Source organism: Callithrix jacchus, chromosome 12, assembly GCF_049354715.1.
Source record: "Callithrix jacchus isolate 240 chromosome 12, calJac240_pri, whole genome shotgun sequence".
Lineage (NCBI taxonomy): Eukaryota > Metazoa > Chordata > Mammalia > Primates > Cebidae > Callithrix > Callithrix jacchus.
Genome location: NC_133513.1, coordinates 58,730,404 through 58,750,156, shown reverse-complemented (window position 1 = coordinate 58,750,156; position 19,753 = coordinate 58,730,404). Strand labels below are relative to the sequence as shown.

At 46.3% G+C, this 19,753-nt stretch overlaps 1 protein-coding gene across 5 annotated transcripts in view; it reads left to right on the top strand.

The window, feature by feature from the left end:
- The first annotated feature begins 583 nt into the window (after positions 1-583).
- The window catches only part of CDH23 (cadherin related 23), a 412,201-nt gene continuing 393,031 nt past the window's right edge, over positions 584-19,753 (top strand). For all 5 annotated transcript variants that reach the window (XM_054242941.2, XM_078345637.1, XM_078345636.1 and 2 more), the window contains exon 1: positions 584-981. The gene's annotated coding sequence lies outside the window, so the exon portion shown is untranslated. The remainder of the gene's footprint in view (positions 982-19,753) is intronic.

The window sequence follows — 19,753 nt, the reverse complement described above, 5'->3', positions numbered from 1 at the left end:
GTTGGAGAGAAGCGTCGACCAAGCGGCCCCAAGGACTAGAGGGACCGCTCAGCGACTCTGGGAGCAGAGAGGGGGCGCTTAAAGCCAACAGATAGCGCGGGCTCACCTAGGCCGAGCGCCCGCTCGCCGGCCGGGGCTTCCCGGGAGCGTTACCTCGCTCCGCCTGAGGCGCGGGGCGGACGCGAGTCTGGGCGGGCCCCCATCCCCTGCGCGCCCCTTTGCGGGACGGCTGGCGGCCCTGCGGGGCAAGGCTCTGTCTCGCACCTGGGGCCGCTTCCGCGGGCTTCCTCCCTGCCCCTTTGGGGGATTCGTGGAGTTGCCACAGCAGCCGGTGCCATGACATCGGCAGAGGGCAGCTTCGCCAGCACTGAAATATTCATGCCCTGAGCGCCCGGCGGGGCTCGGCGCCAATCCCGGGGGTCCGGGAGGGTCGGGACGGGGGTTGGGGAGTCCTGGCGGCCCGAGGGGTGGAGGAACGCCGGGCGCGGGCGGGCGGGGCGAGGCAGGAGGTGAGGGAGGGAGCGGCGGGAGGCGGGGTCTGGGCGACGGGGGCCGAGCGGGGCGGGGGAAGCGAGGGAAAGTTGATCGCGGACTTGAGCGGCGGCGGCGGCTCTGGAGAGAGGGACGCGGGCTGCGGGCGCGATGCTCCGCCAGAGGACAAGTCCGACGGCGGCCGGACGCTGAGCCGGGCGTGGCGGGGCAACCCAGCCCTGGCATGGAGCGCGGGGTGGCCGAGCCTCGGGACGTTTGGGGTGCGCCTCGTCCGATGCCCCAGCGCGCCTGAAGTTGCGAGCGGCGAGCTGCGAGAGGCTAGCGGGCGGCCCGAGGGGACCCGAGAGCAGCCGGCACGCCGCGGATGAGCCTTCGCACCGGCGGCGAGACGCGGCGGTGGCCAGGGCCCGAGCAGACGGCCCGCGGTGGCCTATCCGGCGGAGAGCAGAGTCCGAGGCGCGGCGCGGCGTCGCTGCACACACGCACACGGTACCCGGAGCCGCGCACCGCCCCTTCCCTCCTCGCTTCCCTCGCCTTCCCCTCGCCGTTCGCCCGCCGTGCGGCGGGAAAGTTGGTGGTGACCGCAGCTGCTGAACCACTTGTTCCCAGCCCGGCCATCGCCCGCGGCCGGCGCTCGGGGCCTCCTTCGGTCCCGCTCCGAGTTCCCAGCCCGACGCGCGGCAAGTTTGATTCCCCGGGAACTCGAATTCCATTCGCGTTAGCCTTGGGAGGACAGGCATCCCATCCCCCATCCCCGGTCCTGGGACCGCGAACATTCGGGGACTTTGCTCTCGGCTCTTGGGAGAGGGTCCAGGTCTGGGGTGGAGAGATTTTAGGAAGTGGAGGGCGTTGGGATCCAATCCCATCGCCTGTTGAGCTCTGGGTCCCCATTTAGACAGTGGGGATGGGGTGGGGCGCACCCCTACCGGGCTGGGCAGCGGCGCTGAGGGAACTAAAGGCACGTAGATCTCCCCTCCCCTTATCACGTCCCTGTGCCCGTGGGAGACCCCAGGGGACTTATGCATCCTCCCAAATTCGGTCTAGCTGTGGGAAGACGCGCCTCTCGCGGAGCCGGGAGCCTTATGCAGCTCGCGCTTCGCCTTCTGGCCCCGGAGTTGGCCCGTTACGAGGCGTGGGGCTGCCCTTAGGGGCTCGCACCAGTAAGCACTGCCCCTCGTCTCCACCGTAGGTCAGCCCGGGACCTGGGCAGAGCCCGCGTGTTCCAAGGAGGTGGCGGCGGCAGCCGGCGAGCACTTTGCCTGGCTTTCCCAGAGCGGGCACCTAGAGAGGCTGCCTCCGTGCTGTCAGCAGAGATCCGGTGCCAGCCGCCGCCCCACTGCGACCCGAGCCCCAGTCATAGTGCTGTCAGCGGCCCCCTGGGAGGAAATTAGCCTTTCCTCAGTAGTCAAACGTCTCCATCCTCCCTAGTAATTCAGAAAGCAGAGCCTTCTTTTTCTGCGTCCTTTGCCCTCTCAGACCAGAGCTGGCAATGACCTCGCCTTCCAGCCCCTTGGCAAGTGCCGCCATCCTAATTTGGATTTTGAAATAAGCTAAAGAGACACATGAGGGGAGTGTGTGTGTGTGTGTGTGTGTGTGCGCGCGCGCTTGTGTGTGTGTGTGTTGGGGGGATGTGTGTGTGTTGGGGGGAGTCAGACCCTCACACAGGGAAGAATTAGGCTGTGGGGCGGGGCGGGCTTGCAGAACCTAGTTGGGGCCAGGTGCCTGGTGTTGATGAGTCAGCCCATGGTGGGGAGAGCTGGCTTGGAGTTAGTGCTTGGTTCTTGGTTCGTGGCGCAGGGGTAGGTGCACTGCGGTCAGCACCTACAGGGATGGGGGCACTAGATGTCACTCTGCCAAGGAGAAGCTGGGAAGGAATCCCTTGGCTGGGGGAACAGCAATGCTTGGCTCTGGCTGCTAGGGCTGGGAGGGCAGGAAGGCCAAACGTCTCATGATAGAGGGTGGGTGTACCCTGTGAGCTGGAAAGGTGGCACACAGAAGTGACTGGTGTGAACCAGGAAGCTCTGCCGGCATTGCTGGAGGACAGCAGTGAGGGGTGGCAGGCCCTGAGCTAGCATCCTGGCCTTATCTTTGCTGGGCCCCCATATGCTTCTCTGTCTTGGCCTTCCTCACCTCCAGACATCTGGGCTCCTCATGTCTGCTTACCAAAGGGCTTGATTTGAGGGGTGTGATGTCAGATAATCCTGGTTGCCTCCTGAACAGCTCTCCCACCCAATAAGCTACCTTGACTGCAGTTTCACCGTTTGAGCTTCATTTATTTAAGCCAAATATGTTAAAGGGAACCTTCCTGAAGTGCTCATTTAAAATGCATGTTCTTCTGGGAGGGGAAGGTCTAGTGGAACCTCACTCCTCTGAGTGTGGGCTGTGGGCATGCAGCATCGGCATCACCTGGGAACTTGTTAGAAATGCAGACTCTTGGGCCCCACCCCAGACCTTCTGAATTAGAATCTGTTATTTCATGAGATCCTTGGGTGACTCATACACTCAGTAAAGTTTGAGCTCTGGTCCACAGTGCCTTCTCTAAGAGGCATTGCATAGTTCCTTGGTGCAGGGTGTTGTATAGGGCAGTGGAGAAGAACACAGATGAGAATGAGATGGAAACTTCTTTCTCTGGCTAGTTTTGCTAGGTTTGGATTAATAGTCCACTACTGGCCCCTTCGGGTTGTACCACGCTAATGCCACAGAAGTGTCTGTTTTAGGGTCTTTTTTTTTTCTTTTTGAGATGGAGTTTCGCTCTTGTTGCCCAGGCTGGAGTACAGTGGCACGATCTTGGCTCATTGTAACCTCCGCCTCCCAGATTCATGCGATCTCCTGCCTCAGCCTCTAGAGCAGCTGGGATTATAGGTGCCCACGACCATACCCGGTTAATTTTTTTTGTATTTTTAGTAGAGATGAGGTTTCCCCATGTTGGCCAGGCTGGTCTTGAACTCCTGACCTCAAGATCCACCCACCTCGGCCTCCCAAAGTGCTGGGATTACAGTGATGAGTCACCATGCCCAACCTGTTTTAGGGTCTGTTAAACAGACTAGAATAACTAATAATTCAGCTTTGTGTGCAATCAAAACTGAACAGGGAACCAGGTGCAGTGGTGAACCCCTGTATTCCCAGCTACTTGGGAAGCTGAGGCAACAGGACTGCTTGGGCCCAGGAGTTAGACACTGTAGTGTGCTAGGATCGTGTCTGTGAATATAGCCACTGTACTCCATGCCAGACAATATAATGAGACCCTGTCTCTAAAAAAAACTCAACAAAAATTCCTGTACGTGGGCCAATAGGTGAGTGGAGGGGGGCAGGCCTTCCAGAAGCTAGATGTACACACTCTGCCTCTAGGGCACTTGAGAGGTATTATCAGTGGGTCAATCCATCTGGGAGGGGCAGATGAAGTGGAGAGTAGTTGCTTGATTCCTTCTGCTTGCGGGACAGCATCTGCCCAGTCTCACGCCACTGCATTCCAGCCTGGGTGACAGAGTGAGACTCCTTCTCAAAATGAATGAATAAATAAAAATATAACGAGGTTAATAAGTCTCACTGTTTCCTTGAACCCATAGTTTTTAATGTGTAAAGATAATTGTAAAAACTGACCTAATTGCCTTTGAACTCAATTTCAAATTCAGTTTTAGTTGTTTTTTAAACATTTTATTTTGAGCCTTGATTTGGGTTCCTTTCAGCACTGGGGCAGTCTTGTTTGTCGATTAATAGATGAGCAAGGTTGTTTACAAGTCGTACTGTACCGGATAGGTTATTTCAGGGTGGGAGTACTTTGCCTTTGGTAGAGAAATGAGGATCAGTTTGGGTTCTACTGAATTCCAGCGTGCGTAATATGGGTGATGCTGATGCTGTTCGGGAGTCGTCAGCTCCAGGAAGCTCTCCTGAGTCCTCAGGTGGGATGGCTGGTTCGGGCAGGCTGCCTCTCCAGCCTGTGCTTCCCTCACTCACGGTCCTTCCTTGGTGCTTCTTAATATTCTGCATTGCTCTGGCCTCTCCGTAGTAGCCGCTGAGCTCTTGCAGGGCACAGGCTGCTGCTTTTTCCTCCACACTAGTGGAGTAGTTGGTGCTCAGTAACTATTCACTGGCCAAATGGGTTATTGCTGGGTGATTATTGCTGGGTGATGGCTCTCCTACCTTCTCCAGCCCTATTGTTAGTGATCATTAACACACCAACTGTTTTCTGTGCCTATATCCAGTTTTAAGTATTCGTGGTGGTTACTTTCAAGATGGGCGGCGAAAGCCCATCTTGCTGTACTCCGGACTCTAGCCATCTGCCCTTGGACATTTGTTTGCCTAGGATGCAGACAAAAGAGTTAAGCAGGGTCAAATGTAAGACAATAGGGAGTGCTGGGGACTCGGGAGAACTGAAAAGTATAGACCCATAGAGAAGGGGCAACTGTAGGCAAAACCCATCTGTGTGATAGAAGTCAGAATAATGGTTACCCCAGGGGCGTAATGACCAGGGCACAGGGGTGCTTATGGCATGCTGGACATTTCTCTGACTTGATCTGAATGTCTGCAACAGTGATGAATCATCATTTTTGCAAAAGAGCCAATTCAGAAAACATTAGAACATTTACAGGCCCTATTTATTTGGATTCAACATGAAAATGGTTTTATTGAATCCCATAGGGCAGAAAATGCATGTTCTTACCAAGCTTTTTGATGAGAAAGGTGTCAGCCAGAAAACTGGCATATTTAAGACGTAGCCACATGGAGATAGCTTTCTAGTCTTTGAGTGTGAAAGTTGATCAGGATCTGTCATGGGGAGGGGGGTGGGCCTCTGCTGCTGCCCACAGCTCCATATATTTGGGCCTCAGGATTCATGGTCTTGAGGCCTGTGTCACCTCGATAATAAATGTTGGCATAGCTTGGTGTATTGGTGAGGGGAATGGGAATATCAGACAGCCCTCCTCAGCCTCAGGGGCTGCAGGCTGTGTTGCTGAGAGTGACACAGCAGGCTCAGTTTTAGCATTCATGTTTTTTACATATTCTAAAACCCCAGGCAAGTGTTGGTTATTATTATCATAATGCATTCCCTTCGTGATTTTCATAAGGCAGTTTGGAGGCCGACAGACTTGGTACTGAGCACCAGTTCTTCCACTAACGCTCTGGAGCCTTGGGTCTGGCATGTAACCTGGCCCAGTCCTTAGTTTTCTCATCTGTAAAATGGGAATAATTTTCAGTTGCCTTGTAGGCTTGCTATGAGCATTAATAAGAGGGCAACTCAGACAATGCCTTTTGTATAGTACCTGGTACACAGTGTACATGCAACATGTTGTAGTTTCTATTATATCCCTTTGACTTACTTATATGTTAGGCATATTATATTCTAGTAAAGAGGTGAAACCTCTTCTTATTTTCTGAGCTTGACAATTTATACATTCATAAGTTGAATTCTTCCTGAATTGTGTACGTGTGTGTTGGGAGGGGGTGTTGGAGTTTTTCATTTGTAATTACTTACTGATAACATTTAAAACTCCAGCAGTCCATAGAAACATCTAGACTTCTGGCATAGAACTGGCGAGACTGTGTCCATGTTCCCAATCAACAGTTGTTGGTTGAAGCTGAGTTGGAGCTATCCCTTTTATTTGTTTTGTTTTAAAAATTAGTTAATGGGCCAGGCACAGTGGATAATGTCTGTAATCCCAGCACTTTGGGAGGCAAAGGCAGGAGTTCATTTGAAGTCAGGAGTTCGAGACCAGCCTGACCAACATGGTGAAACCCCATCCCTACTAAAAATGTAAAAGAACTAGCTGGACATGGTAGTGCATGTATGTAGTCCCAGTTTCTTGGGAAGCTAAGGCAGGAGAATTGTTTGAACCCAGGAGATGGAGGTTGCAGTGAGCTGAGATCATGCCGCTGTACTCCAGCCTGGGTGACAGACCGAGACCCTGTCTCAAAAAAGAAAAAAAAAATAATAATAATGGAAGAATACATATATCAAATAAGGTAAACAGATCTTAAGTGGAAGTGGTGAATTTTCACATACCTATACACCTGTGTAACTGCCTTACTGCCATGAAGATACGGAACATCTCCAGCACCTTGACAGCCTCTCTTATGCCCCCTCCCAGGCCATGTTATCCCACTTCAGAAGTAACTACTCTTCTGACTTCCGTTACCCATGTGAGTTTTGCCTGCAGACCACCTTTTAGATTTATATGAGCTTGCAGTTCTCCACAGTCCTACCCATTCCCTGTCGCCTCACTTCGGACCCCACTTTATTCATTTCCACTACCCCCTTGCTCCTTTAGCCATTTGAGCTTGTGACCTGTACTCAAGGCCTAGAAGTGTTCTCAGAGACCAGGTAGTCTTATCATTTTACAAGTGGGAAACTGCAGCCTGGAGGCAGAGAGTAAGCTTGTTCAAGACCCCAGATGAAGCTGGGCGTGAATGCTGGTCAGTCCAGGACAGAGTCCTGCTCCTTCGGCTACAGCACAAAGAGCATTGAGGAGGGCGGGCATGCCTTTGTCTCCCAAACCCCAGCAGCCCCAGGCCTGGCCCTGCAATCAGCCACCAAGAGCCTGCCTGCTGATCAGTCAAAGAGGGTGAGAGATTTTTTTCTGGGCTGTGTCTTCCTGGAGATGCATCTTCCTTGAGGCAGGCTGTTAGTGACATTGCCTTCCTCTTTAAAGGCCATGCTCCATTTGGAGAGGACCTGAGATGCCAATTGTGACAAGGGCTATGCACACCACCTTGATTGTGTCTGTTTCTCAAAGAAGGCTGTAATTTGGGAGCCAGTGTGAAAGCAAGAGAGGGAGGGAAGTAGAGGAGAGAGCAAGAGAGAGAGAGTGAGAGGGCAGAAAGGGAAAACGAAAGGGGCAGCTGCGACCCTGTCTGGGTATTCGTTTGTATCACTAATTCTTTCCCCAATGAATGCTGCCTTTCCCTGGCTTTAGGTTACTGTGGGCTGAGTCCCTCTGAGGGGTGCCCTGTAGCTCTGCCCACTTTTCTTCTGTTCTTTACCTACAGAGTCAGGAGCTTAGCCATCCTTCCCCAGCTTATAAGGGACTTTATTCTCCTCCTGCCCCCTATGTTTCTCCTCCTGCTCAGAACTGCCCGTGGCCAAAGAGGAGGCTGATCTTGTCCTTCTTTCCTGGAGGCAGGTTAGCTGATGTCATCTCCAGGGAACCAGTAGTGAAGAAACTCTAGGCCAGGCCTTTCTCAGACACTCTGAGGGGACCCAAAGGTTTGTCTTAGAGGGTGAGGCACAGGTGGACTCTTTTTTTTTTTTTTTGAGACAGTGTCTTGCTCTGTCGCCCAGGCTGGAATGAGTACAGTGGTGCCATCTCAGTTCACTGCAACCTCTGCCTCCTGGGTTCAAGCGATTCTCCTGCCTCAGCCTTCTGAGTAGCAGGGACTACAGGTGCATGCCACCATGCCTGGCTAATTTTTATATTTTTAGTAGAGGCGGGGTTTTACAAGGTGGGTCAGGTTGGTCTCAAACTCCTAACCTCAGGTGATCCGCCCGCCTTGGCCTCCCAAAGTGCTGGGATTACAGGTATGAGTCACAGCGTCCAGCCATGGGTGGACTTTCACTAGAAAACCAGCACACAACTGGGTGGTGGGTGGGGAAGCCTTCTAGGCCCATCTGTCTGTGCTTTAGGATCTCACATCTACTGTTGGGGAGGCCCTTTATTTAGCCATTCCTCAGCCAATACTGAGCATCACCTATGTCCCAGACTCCATCTAGCTGCTGGCGCTTCATGCTGAGACTCCACAGCTGCACTGCCCAGTAGAAAAATAATGCAAAATGCAAGCCACATGTGTAGTTTTAAATTTTCTAGTATTGACTTTAAAAAAGTTTAAAAGAAGCAGTTTTTTTTTTTTTTTTTTTTTTGAGGCGAGGTCTTCCTCTGTTGCCCAGGCTGGAGTGCAGTGGTGAGATCACAGTTCAATGCAGCCTTGATCTCCTGGGCTCAAGTGATCTTCTCACCTGAGTCTCCCAAGTAACTGGGACTACAGGCGTGTGCCACCACACCTGGCTAATTTTTTAAATTTTTTCTAGAGATGGGGTCTTACTATGTTGCCCAGGCTGGTCTCAAACTCCTGAGCTAAAGTGATCTACTTTGACCTCTCAAAGTGGTGGTGGTGGTACAGGTGTGTGAGCCACTGTGCCCGGATGTGAAATGATATTTTCAGGATTGATTTTACTTACCCTAGTATATCCAAGTTGTTAGCATTTCAGCATGTAATCAATATAACAAATCATTAATATTTGATGCTCTTTTTTTATAGGACATTTTCAGAATCCAGTGTGCATTTTGCCTTTATAGCACATCTCCATTTGGACTCCGTGTCCTTGTTTTCTAGTGGGAGTCCATCCATGCATCTCCCTCTCGGCATATCTCAAATGCTCAGTGTGGTGGCTACCATATTGCACTGGGGAAGATAGTAAGTACACATGTAAGGTGATGACGGTGCCACCGAGAAATCCAATGGGTAATTGATGTGCTAGAGGAAGAAGATGGAGTGGTCAAGGGAGGCCTCTTGGAGGATGGGAAGAGGAGGTCTGTCCCCTGGTGTGGAGCCCTGGTGGGGCTGGGGGAGGGAAGTGGTAAGGAATGGGGCTATGCATGCACAGGCAGCCTCCCCAGCACCCCCACATTCCACAGGACACCTGTGGAGTGGATAACAGTATTTTAGAAAAGTTTATCTCTGCCAGGGGCAGTGGCTCCTGCTTATAATCCCAGCACTTTGGGAGGCTGAGGCGGGTGGCTCATGAGGTCAGGCGTTTGAGACCAGCCTGACCAGCCGGGTCAAATGGGGTTTAGTAAAACCCCATCTCTACTAAAATAAAAAATAAAAAAAAATTAGCCAGTCATGGTGGCATGTGCCTGTAGTCCCAGCTACTCAGGGTTGAGGCAGGAGAATGCTTGAACCCAGGAGGTGGAAGTTGCAGTCAGCCAAGATCATGCCACTGCACTCCAGCCTGGCAGCAGAGCAAGACTCTGTCTCAAAGAAAAAAAAAGTTTATCTCTGGTGTGTGTGTGTGTGTGTGTGTGCACGCGCATGTGCATGTGTGCGCCTCCCCATCTCTGTGCTCTTTCTGTAAGAAGGATAAGTATTGAATTCATCTTTCTGTTGCTTTTCACTCTCGGGAGCTTTCCAGGCAGGGAGTGACACACCCTGGAAAGCTTAGGAAATCGTAGCAGTATGTGGTGTTTGGGGCTTCCCTCTGGGGAAGACGGTCTGGCCTGTCCACAGCAGAGGAGGCTTGGATGCCAGAGTACCTTGGGCACTTAGCAGACCTGGGGCAATCTTTGGGCACGGAAGCTCTGGGGTCAGGTAAATGCAAACTTTCTTTGCTGTCCGAACATTCCCTGTGATTGACCCTAGGCCAAAGGTGTCAGGGTCCCCCAGGAGGCATTCAGGTACCTTCAGGGTCCAGGCAGCTGAGAGGACACTGTGGCAAACTGCCCATGCTCATAAAGGGGCCACTGCTACTATTTTGTCTGTGTGTCCAAGCAGGAGTACAGAATAGCTTTTAGGCTGGATGGACACTTTGATTTTTCAAAAGAACCAAAACATCATGATTTTTTTTAAGAAGCAAAAAAACTTTCATTTCAGATGTTAGCAATGAATTCAATATTTGAAAACACAGTGAGGCCATTCATTCATTTAGGAAATGGTCGTTAAGCCCTTATTGTGTGCCAGGTGCTGTTCTAGGCCCTTGGGGCCCCTTGGTGGCCCCTACCCTTGTAAAGTGTCTATGGTAGGGAAAACCCTTCAGCAAGCTGCATGTGGCCCACAGTGGCCAGTTTATGACCACGGATGTAGAGAGTATCAGAGCTGACAGTAGTAATGAGAAACACTGGTTAAGCACTTACTGTGTGCCAGGCCCTGAGCTTAGCACTTCACCTAAAATACCGAATTTAGTCCTCACAACAACCCTATGAGTTAGGGACAGCCATTACTCATATTTCACAGGTGAGAAATATGAGGCACAGAGAGGTTAAGCAATTTGCTCAAAGTCATGTAGCTTGCAGGCAGTGGGGCAGATTTTTGCACCAAGGCAGTCGGACTCCTTGATTACTACTTTGTACTGCACTTACAGAAGGCCAGAGCCAAACCCTTTGCTATGCAGTTGGAAACTGAACTCAAGAAAGGACAAAGGTCCCACCTGGGATCCACAGAGAGGCAACTGACCGAGCTGGGACTGGGGTTTGGTTTAACCCCTTTCAATAGCCCTGCCAGGTGTGTTTATTGTAGTCTAGACTTCCCCTATAATTGATCCTGGGCCAAGGCTGAATGTTCAGGTGCTTCCAGCATTTGGGCAGGGGATGCAAGAGAGTGAGGCTGGCTGGTATTTAAATATCCATGGATTGAAAAGGTGGATGGTTATCTACGCTGAGGAGGTTGCTCCCATCTGGGAAGGCCATGTATGTAAGTGTCTCTTCACTTGCCTAGACCCCAGCCCTTCCCACCTGGAAACAGGGATTTGTATGCAGTGGTGCCTGTAATTTAACCCCAATCCTACACCTTTCCCTGCCATTAGCCAGGCTGACTCAGGAGCTCCTGGGTATTTCTGGCTATGCATATTAGTCACAAGGTGACTTGACCCAAGTAACCTCATCAGAGAAGCTTGGTCTTGTAGTTTCATCATGTTGCTATATGTGTGGTGATCATGAGACAGTGAAATAGGTGTGAATGATGAAAAATGCCCCCAACAAGCGTGTGAAGACTTTAGTGGTGGTCCTTACATTGACCCAAGTGCTTTAATTCTCTGAGCCACAGCTTTCTCATCTGTAAAATAGGGGGAAAACCCCTTCTGACCATTCCACTGAATTCAGTGAGTTGGGGGCTCTCATGAGATACGAGGAAGTGCTTGGCAAAATAAGTTGTGATAACATAAAACTTGTGCTACGTAAATATGTATGTGTCATTGTAATTAATTTTTACTAAGTGTTAATGACTCCAACTATGTGGATTTGTGCAATATATTCAGTTGGACATTTAAATAACATGACAATCCCAAAACCCAAGGAGCAATGCCTTTGCAATGACTTGATGTAACTCTTTATGCTCACTCTTAACAATTTGAAATCCATCTTTTTTGGGAAGCTGTACAAGTCAATGGATATTTATTAAGTACTTACTGTTTGTGTAATACTAGGAAGGGCCCTCTTAGTCCACAGCAGCTCCCATGAGCTCTCGCACTTATTCAGAGTGCTGTATTTGGGACAATCAATTCAGGATGTATCTGTGTGAGAAGGACAGGTTGAGAGAGAGAGAGAGAGAGAGAGAGAGGGAGGGAGGGAGGGAGGGAGGGAGGGAGGGAGGGAGGGAGGGAGGAAGGAAGAAAGAAAGAGAGAGAAAATGTTGCATCTCCTTAGGAAATTTCAGCATCTCGTGCCTGACTCAGCCATGCCAAGGTTTTCCTTCTCTGATCTTCCTCACAGACCCCTAATTCTCCCCCTCACCTGAAGTGCTGGTTACCACGGGATGGCTATATCCTAGGAGGGGCTGGGAAGGGCATGGGCTGCAGAAAGTGGGGGTGGCCATGGGCTAGGCCCTGCCGGCCAACTGACCTGCCAGCCAACTGACCTACCAAGCTGTGGCTGCTGCCTGCCTGAGAGCCGTTGGAAACTGGAGCTCAGGCTGGAAGAAGGGAGCCCATGAATAATACAGCGGGAGGGAGGCTGTTAACTAGGTGACCTCGTTGCACCTGTGTGTTTCACAGCTTCCTTGGGAGCTGCTGTGGAGGGCCTGGGTGTCAGGGGCCAGGGCAGAGGCGAATGGGAAAGGCCAGGTGGAGACATAGTTTCTCTGTTTTTCCTTCCTACCTTCCTTTCAACTGCCTGGTTTAGAAGTATGTGGTACTAACTGCTGCTTCTCCTTTCTGGTGTTGACCCAGATGACCTTGGCCATGTGTGCACACGTGTGTGTGTGTGTGTGTGTGTCTGTGTGTGTGTGTGTTTGCATATGTGCATGTGCATGCATTGGCTGATGTAAGGGTGGGCCTTCTCTTGCACCCTGCCCTGTGGCCTGATCCCATAAGGTCTATTTGCTGAACTGGGTATCAGACCTGCCCCTAGCCTCTGGCACAGATGTGTGGTGTCACTTTTAAGTGTCTGGCTGCTGTGGACTAAGAGGGCTCCTGGGCAGGACTCTTTGTCTCCTGAGGCTTTGGCTTCTGACAAAGGGGCCCTGTTTGATGTAAGGGGTGGGGGATCCCTGGTGTTCGCTTCCTATGTGTGGGGTCTGTTATATTAAATGTTTGTCACTGAAGCTCTAGCTAATCTCATCCAGACCTGATACAAAGGGGCTACGGAACCCCAGTACTTCTCAGGTAGACAAAGAAAGACAAAGAAAGAGGTGAGGGCCTCTTCCAAGGGCAGTGAGCTTAAACCCATTGTTTAAGAGCAAAGGGAACTGAGAGGAAACTGCAGCAGGAGGGGTTAAAGGCAGACCCAAGGAGGAACTGGTTACATGGTATGTTGGGTAAGGGTTAGAGGATGGTGAGGCGCTAGAATTCATTCCCAGAATAGACAGGCTTTACCTTCTACATGGCTGTTTCCTGACTGCTGGCCTGGGGGTGGGATGGATGCAATGATTTGGAAGTGGGAAGCACAGGGCCCCTAGGCAGTGCTTGGGACAGGAAAAGGTGCCGTTGGTGTCTGCATCCTCCTTTGTCCTGAGTGCTGTCAGCAGGGGCCTGACCCTTGAGGAGCTCCAAGACCTTCTTCCCCAGGACTGGAAAGGGACTTCTCTCCCCAAACCCATGCTGCAGCCTCAGCCTGCTTCCCCAGGCTTAAGAGCCCAGTCCCATGGGCTGGGGCATGCCTGCTGCCCTGAAGTCTTACAGCCAGGCTTTCAAGAGGGAACACACCTCATCATTGTCCACAAACACTTTGGCTTGCCTGGAAGAGATGGGAAGCATCTCTTCCTTTGTGCCTGGTCTGGGTGGGTCTGGCCAGGGCTCTGGGCACCAGGCCTTACCTCTGGTCTCATCCCTAAATGAGAGGAGGTGTTTCTGGTTCTGGAGCCAGACCACCTAGGTTCAAATCCTAGCTCTTTCCCTTATGAGCTGTGTGGACTTCTGGCAATTTAATCATTACTCATCTGTGTCTTGTTTCTCTTCAGCAAAACGGGAATAACAAACAGTATCTGATTCAAAGGATTATTGGGAGGATTAAATGAGTGACTGCATGTAAAATGCTTAGAAAAAGTACTTGCCACATAGTAAATGTTCAACAAATGTTGCTATTGTTTATTATTATGCAACTGTTATTTTCAGCTTCTGCATTCTGGGAGCTCACAGTCTTGCAGGCTGCCTGAGGATGCCAAGAGTAACTGTCATACCTATGAGAAGGGCTGTAGTTGAGGGGTGCAGTCCTGGAAGACTTCCAAGACAGGGTGTTTCCTTGCCCTGAGGCTGTGGCTTCACTCTATGGCGACCAGCACTGTACTTCCCATGGATGGCAAGAGGGCAGGAAGAGAGGCAGGGCAGAATAACTGCTGGTAGCACTGATGTTGGTGCCAAGCCAACAGAGACTTTTTAAGGAAACTTTTAAAATTGAAGTATAACATATGCAGAAAAGCATACAAATATCTTTAGCCTGAGTTGTCACAAATGGACCATGCTTATGTAACTGCCACCCAGACTAAGAAAAAAGCAATTACCAAAGCCATTACCCATCATCCTCCAAAGTTAACTCCTATCCTGACTTCTAATATGATAGATTCATTTTGCCTATTTTGAACTTTAAGCAAGTTGAATAATGCAGCGGGTTCTCCTTGTGATGTTTTCTTCTACTTAACTTGTTTGTGAGAGTCATCCTGTTGTGTATAATGTGTTTATTTTCATCGCTGCATAGTATTCCATGTTGTGAATATACCACAGTGCATCCATTCTCTCATTGGGCAATTGGTTTCCTTTTATTCTTGGCTGTTACAAAAGAAGCTAAGAACATTTATGTAAGTGTCCTATGGTGTACATGTAGGTACATGCAATTCTATAGGTATTTGACTATCATTTCACCAACACAAGCTTTAGAGCTTTATTACTATGGCTTTACAGATGCAGTCTTGATATCGCCAATGTAAATCCTTTAGTTTTGTTCTTCTTCAAGACTTTGTTTATTTTTGGCTTTCTGCATTTCCATATGCATTTTAGAACTGGCTTCTGAAATTCCATAAAAACCCTGCTGTTATTTTGATTGAGACTGCATCAGAAATATGTAGGTCAGTTTGAGGAGAATTGACATCTTTACAATATTGAGTTTTCCAATCCATGAACAAGATATATTCCTCCATTTATCTAAGTTTTAATACATTTTATTCAAGAATGCTTTTTAGTCATCTGTGTAGCAGTCTCACACTTTTAAAACTGGATTTCCTTCTGTGTTTTATGTTTCTCGATACTATTGTAAGCAATACTTAATTTTTTCATTTCTAATTATTAACTTGTCATGTAGAAATATAACTGACTTTTTCATTGATTATACATTGTTAAATTTACTTATTTATTCTTATGGTTTATTGAAGTTTTTTATTTTTTTAAAACGTGATTATGTTTTCTGTAAATAATAGTGGTTTTATATCTTCTTTTACAATACTTACAACTTTTTTCTTGCTTTATTGCAATGGCAAGGACTTCCGGCATAATATTGAATGGAAGTGGTGATAACAAGCATACTTATTTCTCTTTTAGTATTGAGGAGAAAGCTTTCAATATTTTATCATTAAATGTGATGTTTGCTGTAGGTTTTAAAAAAATAGATGTCATTTTTCAAATTAGGAAAATTTTCTTCCAAGTTTTTTCTTTTTTTCAAAACTGTGGTAAAATGTACATAACATAAAATTTACCTTTTAAATTTTTTTTCAGTGTACAGTTCTGTGGCATTAGTATATTCACAATGTTGTCCAACTGTCACCACTCTGCATTTCTAAAACTTGTGCATCATCTGAAATAGAAACACTGTACCCATTTAGCAGTAACTCCCCATTCCTTCTCCATTGACCCCTGTAACCTTGATCCTAATTTATTTCTCTATGAATTTGCCTATTCTGGGTATCTTGTTTGAGTGGAATCATGCAATATTCATCCTTTTATGTCTGGCTTCTTTCACTTTGCATAATGTTTTCAAGATTCATTCATGTTCTAGTAGGTATAGGAATTTAATACCTTTTAAAGACTAAATAATATTCCATGTATGTATACGTCATGTTTTATACCCATTCATCTGTTAATGGATACTTGAATTGCTGCCACCTTCTGGTTCTTGTGAATAATGATACTATGAATGTTGGTGTGCAAATACTTGTTAGAGTCTCTGCTCTCAGTTCTTTTGAGTGTGTACCTATGTGTGGAGTTCCTGGATAATTCTATGTTTAATTTTTTTGAGAACAGCCATACTGTTTTCCATAGTAGCTGCACCATTTTATATTCCCACCAGCAATGTACAAGGCTTACAGTTTCTCCACTTCCTTACCAACACTTGTTATTTTATTTTAGTTTTTAGAGATGGCTGTCTTGATATGTTGCCAGGCTGGAGTGCAGTGGCTACACTAAACTGCAGTGCACAATTCTAAACTACACTTAACAGTGGTGCACTGCAGTTTAGAGCTCCTGAGCTCAAGAGCTCTTCATACTTCAGCCTTCCAAGTAGCTGGGCTTACAGGAGTGCACCACTGCACCCAGCTAATTTTTTGTTTTTTGATAGTAGTCATTCTAATGGGTGCGAAGTAGTATCTCACTGTGGTTTTGATTTGCATTTTCCTAATGGCTAGTGATGTTGAGCATATTTTCATGTGCTTATTGACCATTTATGTATCTTCTATAGCAAAATATTTAGTCAAGTTTTTTGCCTGTTTTTGAATTGGGTTGTTTGTCTTGTTTTCGTTGAATTGTGGGAGTTCTTTTTGTATACTGGATATTAATCCTTTATCAGATGTATGATTTACAGATATTTTCATCATTCTCTGTGTTGCTTTTTCACTCTGTAGATAATGTCCTTTGATGCACAAATGTTTTCAATTTTGATGAAGTACAAATATCTTGTCGTTGTTGTTGACTGCTTTTGGTGTCATATCTAAGAAGTCATTGCTGAATCCAGTATCGTGCATGCTTCCCTGTGTTTTCATCTAAGAAATTTATAGTTGTGGTTCTTATGTTTAGGTCTTTTATCTATTTTTAGTTTATTTTTGTACATGGTGTCAGATTAGAGTCCAACTTGATTACTTTGCATGTGGATAGACAGTTTTCTCAGCGTCATTTGTTGAAAAAAACTGTCCTTTTCCCATTGAATGATCTTAGCACCCTTGTCAAAAATCGATTGCGGCTGGGCATGGTGGCTCACACCATCACACGTTGGGAGGCCAAGGTGGGAAGATCGTGAGGTCAGGAGTTCGAGACCAGCCTGGCCAACATAGTGAAACCCTGTCTCTACTGAAAATACAAAATATTAGCCAGACATAGTGGCATGTGCCTGTAATCTCAGCTACTCAGGAGGATGAGGCAGGAAAATTGCTTGAACCCAGGAGGCTGAGGTTGCAGTGAGCCAAGGTCATGCCATTGCACATCAGTCCATGTGACAGTGCGAGACTCTGTCTAAAAAAATAATAATAAATTACTTATTTATGTGACAGTTTATTTCTAGGCTCTCAGTTCTGTTCCATCGGTCTGTATGTCTGTCTTTATGTAAGTTCCACAGTTTTTGATCACTGTAGCTCTGTAGTAAGTTTTGAAATAGAAAGTGTGAGTACTCCAACTTTGTTCTTTTGGTTTTTTTCAAGATTGTTTTGAGTACTTGGGGTCCTTTGAGATGCCACGTAAAATCTTAGAATGGGTTTTTCTGTTTCTGTGAAAAGTGCCATTGAGCTTTTGATAAGAATTGCATTGTCTGTAGATTGCTTTGGGCAGGAGTGTATCTGAACAATAGTAGTATCTTAACAATATTAAATATTACCATATTAATACTAAGTTTTCCAATTTATGAACATAGGATGTCTCTTCACTTATTTATGTCTTCTTTAGTTCCTTTTCCTTAAAATTGTTTTTTTTTAGAGCTAGGGTCTCACTATGTTGCAGAAGCTGGACTCAAACTCCTGGGTTCAAGTTGATCCTCTTGCTTCAGCTTCCCAAGTAGCTGGGACTACAGGCATGTGCCACCATGCCTAGCTTTAGCAATATTTTGTTGTTTACAGTGTACAAGTTGTTTGCCTCCTTGGTTAAATTTATTTCTAAATATTTTCTCTTTTGATGCTCTTGTAAATGGAACTGTTTTCCTTATTTCCTTTTCTGATTGTTCATTATTGGAATATGGGAATACGACTGATTTTTATGTGTTGATTTTTTGTACTACAGTTTTGCTGAGTTTATTAGCTCCTGTGTGTGTGTGTGTGTGTGTGTGTGTATGTGTGTTTGTGTGTGTGGAATTGTTAGAGTTTTTTGCATGTACGATCATGTCATCTAAAAAGAAGAAATAATTTTACTTCTTCCTTTTCAATTTGCATACGTTTTCTTTCTCTTATCTAATTGCTCTGGCTAGAACTTCTAGTACTATGTTGAATGGAAATGACAATAGCAGGCATCCTTGTTTTATTCCTGATCTGAGGAGAAAAGCATTTGGTCTTTTGCCATTGTGTATGATACTAGCTGTGGGTTTTTCCATTTATGGTCACATTTGCTCCTTTTTGATAAGAGGTTTTTATGTGCATAGAATTTTATCAAATGTATGTTTGTATCTATTGAGATGATTATATAATTTTCCTTCTTTCTTTTGCTAATGTGGTAAATTACACTGGTTGATTTTCAAAAGTTAACCAACCTTGCATTCTTGGAATAAATCCAACTTTGTCATGATGCGTTATTCTTCTCATAATCCCTTATCTGTTATTGCAATAGCTACAATAGCTTTTGTTTGACTGTATTTTGGAAGTGAATTGCTAATGTTCTGTGTAAGATTGTTTTCATCTGTATTCATGTGAATTTTCTTTCTTGTGGAATTATTGTCAGATTATAGTATCAAGTTCTGCTGGCCTCGTAATACAAATTGGGAACTGTTTCTTTTTTTTCTGTTTGTTTTCTGGAGGAGTGTGGATAAAATTTGTGTTATTTTTATCCTTAAAAGTTTAGAACAATTCAAGAGAAAAGCCATATGAGGTTAGATTTCTTAGTGGGAAGGTTATAAAGTACAGTTTCAATTTTTTAATAAATATAGGATCATTTATATTCTTATGTTTTTGTATGTCAGTCTTAGTACATTACATTTTTTAGAACTATCCATTTTATATGTCATTCCAAATGAATTGACATAAAATTATTTATAAAATCTCCTTAATTGTCCTCATACATATTTATACTCTCTGTAGACTCTACAGTGATATCTTTTCATGGATGAAATTGGTAGTATGTACCTTCTCTTTCATTTTTATTTTCTTTGTTATTACTGTTAGTATTTTTTAGACAGGGTCTCACTCTGGTGCCCAGGCTGGAGTGCAGTAGCATGATCACAGCTTAATGCAACCTCTACCTCTTGGGCTCAAGCAATCCTCCTGCCCCAGCTGCACTACACCTGGCTAATTTTTAAATTATTTGTAGAGATGGGTTGCCCAGGCTATTCTTCAACTCCTGGGCTCAAATGATCCTCCTGCCTCTCCCTCCTAAAGTGCTATGACAGTCTTGAGCCACTACACCCTGCCATCTATCTCATCTTCTTTGTCATCTTGTTGATCACTGAATTAATCAATTGTATGGATCTTTTCAAAGAATCAACTTTTTAGTTTTACTGATTTTTGTGTATTAAATTTTGTGTTCTATGTCATTAATTTTTCTTCAGAATTTCTATTTTCTTCAGTTTTAATTTACTTCTTAAAATACTTATTGAGATACATAGATCATTGTTTTATAGATTTTCTTCTTTTCTGAAATCTGAATTTAAGGCTGTAAATTTTCTAAGCACAGCTATTAATATGTCACAAATGTTGCTGTCATATTTTTATTATTGTGAGGTTCTAAGTGTTTTCTCATTTCTGTTTTAGTTTCCCCTTTGATTTATGGGTTTTCAAATACTGCTGCTTTATTTCCCTACATTTGGGGATTTCATACTTTTTAATAGTCATTTTTAAGCTTAATTTTGTTACGATCAAAGAATATTCTTTTACTGATTCCAGTTCTTTCATTTTTTTTTTTTTAGATGAAGTCTCACTCTGTCGCCAGGTTGGAGCGCAGTGGTGCAACCTTGGCTCACTGTAACCTCCGCCTCCTGGGTTCAAGTGATTCCCCTGCCTCAGCCTCCCGAGGAGC